The 12,063-nt window shown below is 35.3% G+C and overlaps 1 long non-coding RNA gene across 1 annotated transcript; it reads left to right on the top strand.

The window, feature by feature from the left end:
- Nucleotides 1-590: 590 nt before the first annotated feature.
- On the top strand, nucleotides 591-9,205 carry LOC308498292. The gene is made up of 3 exons (XR_013993454.1): nucleotides 591-1,381; nucleotides 2,530-2,576; nucleotides 7,392-9,205. It is a non-coding gene; the product is annotated as an uncharacterized lncRNA (long non-coding RNA).
- Nucleotides 9,206-12,063: the final 2,858 nt, after the last annotated feature.

The following is a 12,063-nucleotide window of genomic DNA, read 5'->3' as shown; positions in this document are numbered from 1 at the left end:
GTAAGCATACCAGAGGTTGTATTTAACTCAAAATTATTAAATATCGCTGCATATCTTCTAGCTAGGGTGTGCCCTTAATTAACCAATGGTTCGAAATTTTTGTTTATTTCTCTGAATCTAGATAAGAACTAGATAAGATTTGAAAAGGTTTACCTTTTAAAATTTCAAGGAAATTAGAATAGTAATGCCATTTAAAGGATTTATGTTTTATGATACTAAGTACCACAAAACTGCATCAGTCAATGATTCTAAATATTTCTCAAAAAGCTAAAATTTAGTATCACTTCATTTACTTCTGAATCTTGAAAAGATTTAACTTAGGTAGCGTCCTAGAAGAAACCAGTGTATGTTCCCCTAAATTTTGGCTTCTTTAGTGTCACATGTTATTTAAAAACGTGCTGGACTAATTAAAAATCAATCTTACGCCATTAAAGGTAGATGCCAACTCTACCTTAAATAAAGGTAGATGCCAACTCTACCTTAAATGCTTATGATAGACAGGAAACAATATTTCTTAAGTACTCATCTTACTAAGGGCTCCCAACTTTTTTTCCTATTGGCCAGGATTTTAAATTTGAAATCTTGATCAGGATTTGCACAATAATGGCTGGCCAGTATTTGTGTGTGTGTGTGTGTGTGTGTGTGTGTGTGTGTGTGTGTGTGTGAAATATACCATGTGTGTGCACCTTGAGGGGCTACAAAATTCACTCCTCAGTCCACCACAATAACTTTTTCCCAGTTTCTATTAATCATTTGTTTCTGACTCAGACCTATGCCATGAAAAGAATTTCCAGTGTACCAATAACTTTTATGTTATGACTAGTTTCACATGGAAGACAGTGTCCAAATTTACATAATAATCTAGAGGAATTAGGTTGAAGGTTTTTTTCTTTAATTCTGAAATAGGGCATCTTTAAGTCAACTGATAAAGATGCTTGTTTTATAGGACATTATTAATCTTATGAGTTTACAGATTTAAAAAAGTAATCTTGAAGTTTTAATCATCCTATGACGTCAAAAGTTTGCCCATGCTTAGTTATTGGTATAGGAATATATTAATGGTGTGTCGAATTTTTGTGTAAAAAGTTTTCATTTATATGTTAGTCAAGAAATAGAGCCGTGAAAAATACAAAATTGTTTTATTTTTCAACATATTACATAGTTGCACTATGAGTTTTCTCGATTTTCTTTTTCTCTTAAGAAAAATACTAGCTTACAAGTATTAAATATGACAAATTCCTTGATTTCACACTAGGTCGTAAAAAGTAGGTGACTAGGACCGTGGCAGAGGATGTCTACCAGAAACTGGAAGTCCCACAAGTTACTACTTGAGAATCGACTGATATGTGCAGGATGGGTCACAAGATGCTTTAAGACTTAGGTACTCAAGGATTTTTTTTATTTATCAGTAATAAAAATTATATAATCTACCTCTTAAATATTTACTGTGTACATATTAGTTTCAGTTAGCACAAGGCCAGCACAGTGGCTTTAAGCAGTATACTTTATATTCTTGATCAAGTAATTCAATAATGCATACTTCAATAAAATAGCTCTTGAATTCTTTTGTTTTGTTTTGTTATTTTGTTGAGAGCCCACTGGCCCATGTGGGAATCGAACCGGCAGCCTTTGGAGTCAGGAGCATGGAGCTCCAACCGCCTGAGCCACCGGGCCGGCCCCAGCTCTTGAATGTTTTTAAAGTATTTTTCAGAAAAGGATACTGAAAATCTTGTTCATTTAGGTTGAAAATCGGCGTTTAAGTGTTTTTCACTTTTAAGATTATCTTGTTCTGCTTTGAAGCAATCATGGAGGAGTTGGCCTCTCCTGAACCCTCTTCAGTGATCTGTCCTGGAACAATTCATGTTGCAAATAAATATCTCAGGAATTACTTCTTCAATATAGAACATTTCTAAGTAGGAAATTAAGCCAAGGAAAGAAGTGGAGGAAGAAATGGACTCTCAAATCCCTGTTACGGTGCTTTAAAATGAACCTTTTAAGGGCTGCAACATCTAAAAAAAACTTGTGAATTTATTATTTATCCAAAAATAATGTTCTCAGGTGTAACCTTCAACCTAGTGAAATGGGCCAACCCTAATCTCAAAGTACAATAATGCAATCATAAAAGCAATCATATTGCTTTTGAAAGTCAAAAGAACTTTAAAACAAACAGCCTTTTTGGCCATGGTTCCAATGTAAATGTATAAAACCAATGTTACTTTGCACATTGCAAAAATCCGTTGGCCCTCCAAGTTGTGGAAGTAGAAGACGAGTGAGGCCGATGAACTTCTCCCTATTTCAACTACATTCAGCCAGCAATGGTAGGTGGTATGTTGATAACATTAGCCCAGCAAGGAAGCACATAAGCAATATATATCTAATATCTTGAGTTATGTATTTATGTATACTATTATGTATACTTAATAGTTTTATGGACCCAACTCAATTTTTAGAGTAAATGAATGGAAATGTATAGTTTTCTTTCTAGAAACCTATTTAATGTTTTGTTGTATTATGATTGTTTCTCTGTAGGTCACTTACCTTTAACTGAAGAAGGGTACCTACCTTGGATTTTAAAAGTGAGTTGTATCATGAACAAATATCCAGTCCAAACTGATGTACTTTATTGGGTAGGGTTTATTGTTAAAACTTGATCTGTCCCCTTTCTCATTGTCTTCACCACCAAGAGGCAGTTAGGAAAGAAATCTGAAAGTGCTGAATCTAAAAGGAATGTGCCCTTTCTTTAACCCCTTCATCTGTTTAATTAACAAATATTGTGTGCCTAGTATGTGCTAATGAGATATGTCCTAAAGTTGAAGTATACCATAATTATCCCTGCGTTAAAGAGCTTCGTTCTATGGAGAGAGGTAATAAAATAATTTCAGATAGAGAAAAATTTATCAAACAGTAAATGAAGGTGTGGAGGCATCTGTCAGGATGTGAAAGTTGATTTCACACATGAATAAGGAAAAAGAGTTGGCCATGCAAATCTAAGGAAAGAGCAGCCCAGGCAGAAGTTAAGTCCATCTGAAGTGGGATGAGTATATCAAAATCAAGCAAGGTAGAGTGTGATGTTAAACAAGATAAGAGAGGAACCAGGAACCAGATAATGGGTAATGTTATACCGGGATGTCAAAAAAAATGTATACAAGTGGACACTTTGGTGAACGTTGCTCAAGCAGTAGTTCGCCGTAATCAGAAGTGTCTGGATGCTGATGGTAAGCACTTTGAGCACCTCTTGGAATTGCACAAGTCAAACTTGACTTGTATTCATCTTTAATAATCAGTATATAGAGTATTACAATCTTCATACAGTTTTTTCCTTTCTAAAATGTGTATACATTTTTTGGCACCCTCTGTAATTTGAGATAATAAGTTGAGATTTTGTTCTAAATACTGTGGGAAGCCATTGAGAATTTAAATTCCGATACACCATTTTAAAAGATGATTCTGAATACTGTGTATAAAAATGATTATGTAGGGTAATAGTGTGACCAGGGAGACCAGCAGGAGTCCTTTGCAGAAGTCTGGATGAAAGATGAGAGGCTTTTAGTCTAGGATTTGTGAATAAATTGGAATTGAGGGGTTGTAAAGGAAAGAGAAAATAAGGATTGTCCCTAGGTTTCTTATTGAGCAGTTGGTAGAGAGTGGTATCATTACATGAAATGGGAAGACTGGGAAAGTATATTTTTGGCAAAAAAAAAGGCAGAGCCAGCAGAAGAAACGAGTGGACTGTGAGCTTGGAAATAAACAGTATGAAGAACCTAGTAGGTATTTCAACACAGAGTGATCAAATGAATGCTGCGGAGAGGTTAAATAAAATGAAAGCAGAGAAGAGCCCTAGGATTTGAGTCTTTGGAGATGCTAATGAGCATCTTCAGTGGAGCATTGGGGATGTTTCAGCTTTTCTGTTGGATTGTGAGGAACTTTAAAGAATCACTGTCCTTAATTTCTCATAAATTGAAGGCTTAAAAAAAAGCCATCTCTTTTTGTATTTTCCAAATGTTAAGCAGGATAACTTAGGAAATTTCGAAATAGCAGACCGACCGTAACTCCAGACGTTAATGACAGCCTTCTACAAAGTGTCTTCTATGTTTTAAAACCCTTTTTTTCCCTTTCCAACACTATATTTATAAGCAGTTAACTCAGAATTTTTTTCTTTCATGCCTGTTAACTATGAAATTGGCTGATATCCATGGCTTTAGCTGACATTTTTATATCCCTACAAAAGCTGTCAAACCTTTTTAGTGTTTATGAAGAATGGATTTGTTACATATGTAAACAAAGCCCTTTGAGCTTATCAACTTTTATTATATATTGGGATATCAGTATAGCTGAATGTTAATGTCACCAAAATAATGAATTCTTAAAATGTTTGAATTTATCTCCAAGAAACTAGTTCAAATATAAATAATACTTTAACAAGGGTTGGTATTTGGGGTAATCTCAAACTGACAGAGGAACAGCAATATACCTTATCCTGAAATTACCATATTTTATCTGAAAGTACACATTTCCTTACATGGTTGAATGTTCATGAACCAAGTAGAATAATTAAATTTATAAATTATATCTCAGAATCACACTAGTCATTTTCCATAATCAAAAATCAGGAAACAATTCTGAAGACAAACTATGGGAACGCTAGGACAGAGGTTGCCATCTTAAAGATGTCTTTTGCAGCTTCCCAGAGGAGAAGAGTGTGGTCAAGTAGAAAGATCTGGGTAACAGGAGACCTACATTCTTCAGGTAGCCATGAATTGAGACTTGGTCACTCAGCCATTCTGGGCTCCAGTTTCCTTTAACTGCGTGATTCTTTTTAACCTCAGGTGTTCAGAATTGAGAAAATCAATCCTTGGCATGTGGCACACTGTCATGTCTTTTCAGTTTATTTTTCATGTGTTTACATGTGTATATATCTTGAAAAAATATGTCTGTCTATTTTTAATTTCCATAAATGATATAAATTTCATTTCCTGTTAAAATGTACTGTTTTCACATCTAGTTCATTACTCCTGGCTGTTTTGTCTCTTCCATCTCATCCATATGCCACAATTTACCAATTCATTTCTCCAGTGGTAGACATCAGTGTTCCTTCCAAATCCTTACTACAGTAAATAACTATGGTGCACATTTTATACCTATCTCCTTATGGAGTTGTCCAAAAAAAATGTATATCTGGAAATAGTGGATCTTAGGGCATAATACTTAATTTTTCCAAGAACTGCCAGATATCTAATCAAAATAGATGCACCATTGAGGTACCAACCAAAAGTATATGAGGAATCTAGTTTTTTCTTACCCTTGACAGCAGTTGATAACACTTAAGTTTCTAAAGTGGTACTTTACTGTTATTTTTAATTTAAACATTTATTTGATTACTAATAAGCTTTAACATCTCTTCATGTGCTTATTAGCCATTTACGTTTCCCTTTTTGTGGACTGTATATTCCTCACAATCTCTTACTAGCTGCCTATTTTTACTGATTTGTGGGGGGCGGGGGTCATTGTATATTCTAGATATTAACTCCTTATCTGTTTTATTTTAGACTTGCAAATATTCTCTGAAGCCTTGTCTCTAATTTCCTTTTTTGAACAGAAATCTTTCATTTTGATACTAAATCTATTCATTTTCCCCCCTTACCACCCCATATGTTTTTGGATCTTGTTTAAGAAGTCCTTTCTTACACTAATATCACAAAAGTGTTCTTTTTATAGTTTTAGAGTTTCCTCTTTTATATTTAGTTCTATATTTGGAGTTTGAGTGTATCATTTGAGGTAGGAATCAAACTTTACTTTTTTCTGTGTAATGAACTAATTTTCTCAGTACCATCTACTAAATTATTATTCCTTACTGATGGGATGTCACCTTTTTCAACTACCAACTTTCTGCATATGCAAGGGGTATATTTCTGAGTTCTCTAATCTGCTTAACTGTTCTATTTGTTCCTTCACCAGTGCCATCTTGTGTTTTTATTACCGAGCTGAGCACTGTCTTAACTACAGGAGAATCTTCCAACCCAATTTGCTGCTCATTTTTTAACTTATTTTGGTATTCATGGGCCTTCATTTTTCTATATCAATTTTGGAATCAGTTTGTCAAGTTTACTTAAAGTCCTGTAGAGTTTTAATTGGAATTGCATTGAATTTGGAGATCAGTTTCTCTTTTGCTGTCATTTAACAGAGTTTTTAGTTTTTCTCTATAAAGATCGTGAGCATTCTTTGTTCTGTTAATTTGTAAATGTAGTTTATGCTCTCTTATTCCCTAAAACATTTTCTGGTTGGTTTCTGTTAGGGAAGAAGAAAAATATTGATATTTGCATACTGATTTTTGCATCTAGCAGCCTTGCTGAACCATATTCTATCAATAGTTGGTTATTGATTTATCTATATTTTCTATGTAGATAATATTATCAAGAAAATAATTATACATTTTTATGCATTTCCTTTCATCCTTACACCTCTTATTTCTTTGTCTTACTGCACTGCATTGCTCAGGATCTGCAGTAACACATGGGACAGTAGTGAGAGCATCCAGCGTTCTCGTCTCAGAAGTATCATCTTGAGTTTCTCCATTAGGGATCAGGCTTATGATCAGCTTTGGGGAGTTAGCTTTTGTTAAATAAAGTTTTCTTTTCTTTCTAGTCTCCTAAGAGGTGTGAGTTTTGTTTTGTTTATCATAAATGTCAGTTTTGGAACTGACATTTCCAAGAGGTGTGAGTTTTGTTTTGTTTATCATAAATGTCTCTGGATCTAATGAGATGAACATGTGATTTTTCTCTTTAGGTCTATTCATGTAGTGAATTACACTCATAGGTCTTCTAACATTAACTCATCCCTACATTCTGTGATAAACTCAAGTTGATTATTATATATTCTTTTTCAATACAATGTAGGATTTATTAGCCAACATTTTATTTAGAGGTTTTCTGTCTGTGTTCTTAAGTGAAACTGGCCTATAATTTTCTCTTCTTGGGCTATCTTTAATCAGTTTCATTATCAAGGTTATATTACATTATAAAATAAGTAAGCATCTTTCACTTTCTATTTTTTAAACAATATGTATAATAGAATAATCTGTTCTTTGGAAGAACTCACTTGTAATGCTATTACCTTGATTTTTTAGAAATACTAAGTTTTTTTAAGTTAATATTTCAGTTCTTTTAATTATTTTTCATCCTTTCAACTATGATTATTCATCTATTCAAGTGCTCTTCATTTCATGTTGTTTTAACATTTTATTTGTTTTCAGAAATATATCTGTTGTCTAGGTCTTCAAATTTATTAGGATATAATTTGTAACGTTCTTTTCTTTTTTAATATTCATTACATTTATGCTTATTCCCCATTTTTGTTCTGTGTTTGTTTGTCTATGATGAAAAAAATAAATCAAGAAAATCACCAGGACATACTTCTGAAAAGAGTTATAACCTCCTCAAGAAGAGCCTCAGGCTGGTCCTTCAGGAGGTATTCCAGAAGAAGCATTGTTACCGTAGATGACAGCTCCATGCGTGTTACTGTCTGAAGACCTTCCAGTGGGACAATATGTGGAGGTGGAAGATGGTAATATTGATGATCCTGACTCTGTGTAGGTCTAGGCTAACGTGTGTGTTTGTGTCTTAGTTTTTAGTAAAAATGTTTAAAGACTAAAAAAAAAAAAAACTAGATAAAAGCTTATAGACTACAGATATAAAGAAAATTGCTTTGTACAGCTATACAATGTGTTTTAAGCTATGTGTTACAATATTACAAAAGAGTTGAAAAGTTTAAAAAATTAAAGTTTATAAAGTAAAAAAGTTATAGTAAGCTAAGGTTAATTTATTATTGAAGAAAGAAAAAAATGTTAATAAATTTAGTGTAGCTTAAGTGTACAATGTTTATAAGATCTACAGTTGTGTATGGTAATGTCCTGGGCCTTCACACTCACTCACTTATCCAGGGTACCTTCCTGTCTTGCAAGCCCCATTCCTGGTAAGTGCCTTATACAGATGTACCATTTTTTATCTTTTATACCATTTTTCTACTGTGCCTTTTCCATGTTTAGATATACAAATACTTATCATTGTGCTAATTGCATACAGTATTCAGTACAGTCACATGCTATACAGGCATGTGGCCTAGGAGCAATAGGCTGTGCCATACAGCCTAGGTGTGTAGTCAGCTGTACCATCCTGGTTTGTGTAAGTGCACTCTGTGATGTTCACACAATAACGAAAGTGCCTTAACAACGCATTTCTCAGAACATATCCCCTCGTTAATCAACGCATGACTGTAAAGATCTCAACACGAAAACACCCTGGATTTAAAATGGGCCCTAAATCCAGTAACTGGTGTCTTTATAAGAGAAATGAGAAGGGCATTTAGACACAGAGACAGTGTGAAGAAGAAGAGGAAGGCCGTTTCAAGACAGACAGACATTGGAATCACGCTGCCACACACCAAGAAATACCAGGAGCCACCAAAAGCTGGAGAAAGGAAAAATTTGTTTTCTAAAGCCTTTGGAGAAAGTATGGCCCTGATAATACCTTGATTTTAGACTTCTGGCTCCAGAACTGAGGAAATGCATTTCTGTTGTGTAAGCCACCAAGTTTGTGATCATTTGTCATGGCTATATGTTAAACTAATACACGTGTCCATTAAATTATTTTAAAAGAATAACTTGGAGAAATACAGGGCTACGTTCCTGTAAAACAATTCATCAACTGATCAATACATAATCTAGTTTTGTGTGTTTTTGTTTAAAGATACCTTATTTAACACATATTATTGATTCATGAACATTAACTCGTGTCCAACAATATTCATGCCTGAACAAAGCTTACCTAACACAAATAATTTCTCACCAAGGCCCATCACAACCTTCTTGCACTAAGGAACACTAGACAGAACTTCAGCACTGTGCTTGAGGGCCATTTTAAACAGCGAAGTTACCAAAAACAAAAATATGAAAATCATGGCACTAAATAGACTTTAAAAAGGACACCTGCTTACAGTATAAGAGCTTAAACAAGAAGGCAAAGTGTCACTTGTTTACACTCAGGTGGAAACGTGACCTGGTGACTCAAATTTTTCATCACTCAGCACATATCCATGTCTATGAATGACCACAGAAGCACTAGGAGTATTGATTTTCAAGTTACAAATAAGTTTTAGCAAGTAGGTGATTTCACATAAATGGGCTTTTCAAATATTAAGAATTGATTATATTAAAAAAAAAAAAAAAGAATCGATTATAGAACTAAAATCCAGGCATGCTTTAGCTTTCCATTGGGGAACTCAAGGTGAAGAGAGAATTTACGTAACTTGAGATATGAAGCTACAGTACTGCAGAAGTCCCCCCTTATCCTCAGATTCTTTCTACAGTTTCAGTTATCCATAGTCATCTGTGTCTGAAATCATTCAATTTCCTCATTGACCTGGTATGCTCCTTATATCCAACCATTGATATCATCATGGCAGTATGATCCAGGATCACCCAAAACCAATGATCCTCCTGACCTGTCATACTATCCAAGAGGTGCAGTTAGGGTACAGGATAAAAAGCAAAGTACTTAACTGATGCAGGATCAGGGGATCCATTCCCCTTACGATACAGCTACAGCCCTTACAATCATTCTGACTGAATGAAGAGAAAGTGTTAAGTAGAATGGGGTAGGGCCGCAAAGATATATTCAGGTGAACAACTAGGGAGGACAGCTAGGTGGTGATCCTTGTCACCAAGAAATGTCACTGGAACCTGAGTCAGAAGAATTTCTTCTGAATTGAACTCCATTAGGTCACCTCATTTTCATGATAATGTTGCTGCTCAACGCCCCAGGTTTACAGAGTAACCCTGAGAGTGCTTAGAAGTAATCCTTTATGGGAACTCCGTGTTCTCAACATGAATTAGGCTGTAAGTAACTGCCGTAATATTATAGTAGTTTAGCGTGTGCATGCACATGCATGTGTGCGCACACATTTATCTCTTGTCTTTTATCTTGAAAGACAGACAATTTCAAATGACATCATACATCCCTTCTCCCTATGTTATACCTGGAGCATTGAGACCTTTTAATCTGGCAGTGTAAAGTTTTTTTCTATGTGCATTTTTATATGGCTTAAAAAATTATTCTGTAAATACTACATGTTCATTGTTTAAAAATTAAACTCAAGCGTGCACAGGGGTATATAATGAAAAGTAAAAGAAGACTGACTTAGATATGACCACTATCAACAGATTATTGTTTGTCCTTTCAGACTGCGCATATAAAAGCATATAATTTTTGTATAAATGTGGTCCAACTAAATGTTCTTCCACTTGCATTGTTCCTAATAGGCATATTTTAAGCCAATATTAAAAAGGCACAGCAAGACAGTGTCCACCAGTCTCCACTATGACATTTCACAGCATTATATTATTTTCTTTTGTTCTGGACTGTAACAAAGTGCCTGAAAAGTGACCTTTTGTTTTGGTATGCATGGCAGGAACACAAGAGTTTTACAATAAACAGTATCTCACAATAATGACTCATTATTTGGAGAAAAAAAATACAGCAAATATCTTGGGAAAATGTCATCATGCATCTGGTGGTCAGCAAACTTAGAGTGGGATTCCTGTCTAGTTTTACTGCATTCCGTATTCAGTCTCACAAAGAATGGGATTATGCGAAAACTCATTTTACCAGTGGGATGTTTGATGAAATTTTTTTGACTAAGATACTCCCATCATTCTCAAGACCAGTAAGCTAGTTGGATTTTTTAAATGAGCTCCACAGAAAGCTTAACACTTATTTTTAGCACTGCAGATGTTTTCTCTCTTGGATTTTAAAAAGACAGCTTCCACCATTTACTTATTTTAATACCTACTACGTGCCAAACTATGCTGAATGCTTTATGTATATTATCTTATTTAATCCTCACAGCAACTGTTCTTTTCCACGTTCCCTTTAGTTAATGGAAGCAGAGGCACATGAAGGCTAAATAACATGTTAAAGGTCAAACTGCTAATCGGGGAAGCTGAGATTTAAACCTAGTAGGTCAGTCTGACTCCAAAGGCCCTAAGCTAACCTTTGTGCTACCTGACTTCCACTCCTATGCAAGAGCTGTCCCTTTTCTTCCCAGCTATTGCCCTTGTACCATTGGTGCACTCCAGTCAGCATATCTGCAGTGTTAGCTTAAATAGTTGTGTTGCCTGTTTACCTTTTGTTTCTGTTGAATCTCCCTTCTAGAAAGTCGTGTCCTCACTCAGCCCAGACCACTCTAATAGAAGAGGGGCCAACAGACACTGCTCATCGAAGTAAAAGCCAGGAATTCACCTTGACCAGGTCGCCTCTTTGTGTAAACCTTTGTGTGAACCAAGATAATGTATCACCTCTGCTTGCCCCATATACCTGTTTATGAAACACTGGTTTTTCTTATGACATTGATCCGTGGAGTAGTGGAAAATACGTGTAACTTAGAATAGGTTAGAAACTCATCGCACATACAAGTACAGTCAGATCTCCTGGGTTTCAGGAATATTGACTACCTTCTCCCCTAACTGTCAGACTCCTGACTCTCCCTCCTACCTACCTAGCCAGTGCTTTTCTCTCATAAAATTGTATTGTGGGCTCATTCTTTTTCTTCTGCGTTTATATCCTTGAATGACTGTTTCGTAGATGAATACAAGTACGTGCAAGGAAGTGACAGAAAGTACACATAGTTGACTGTCTGGATATGTGTATGTATGGATGGGTAAATGGTATATTGGGGTGCCTAGTATGCTCTCTGACATGTTCTGTTAGATATTCAGTCAAATGATAAACGATAATAAGGATATAAAATTTCTTTTCCATAACAAAAACATGGTAGTAGAGTTAGGGAATTTGACTCAAGCCCTCTCCATTTGGCTAGGTAACCTCTCTGTGCCCTGGTCAAGGGTTGCGACATCTTTTGTGTTGATCCTCAGACATACAGCTTCTAAATGAGTTCCCTAGACTTTTCTCTTTCAATTCGTCGTAGTAACCAATATCAGATTGGTCTTTCTAAAACTCTCTACTTGAGGACCCTATTCCTGTGAACTGGATTGTGTCCCTTTCCCTCCCCCCA

The sequence above is a fragment of the Rhinolophus hipposideros genome (genome assembly GCF_964194185.1).
Source record: "Rhinolophus hipposideros genome assembly, chromosome: 5".
NCBI lineage: Eukaryota > Metazoa > Chordata > Mammalia > Chiroptera > Rhinolophidae > Rhinolophus > Rhinolophus hipposideros.
Note: the sequence above shows the minus strand (reverse complement) of the source record. Positions and strands in the feature narration are given on the sequence as shown.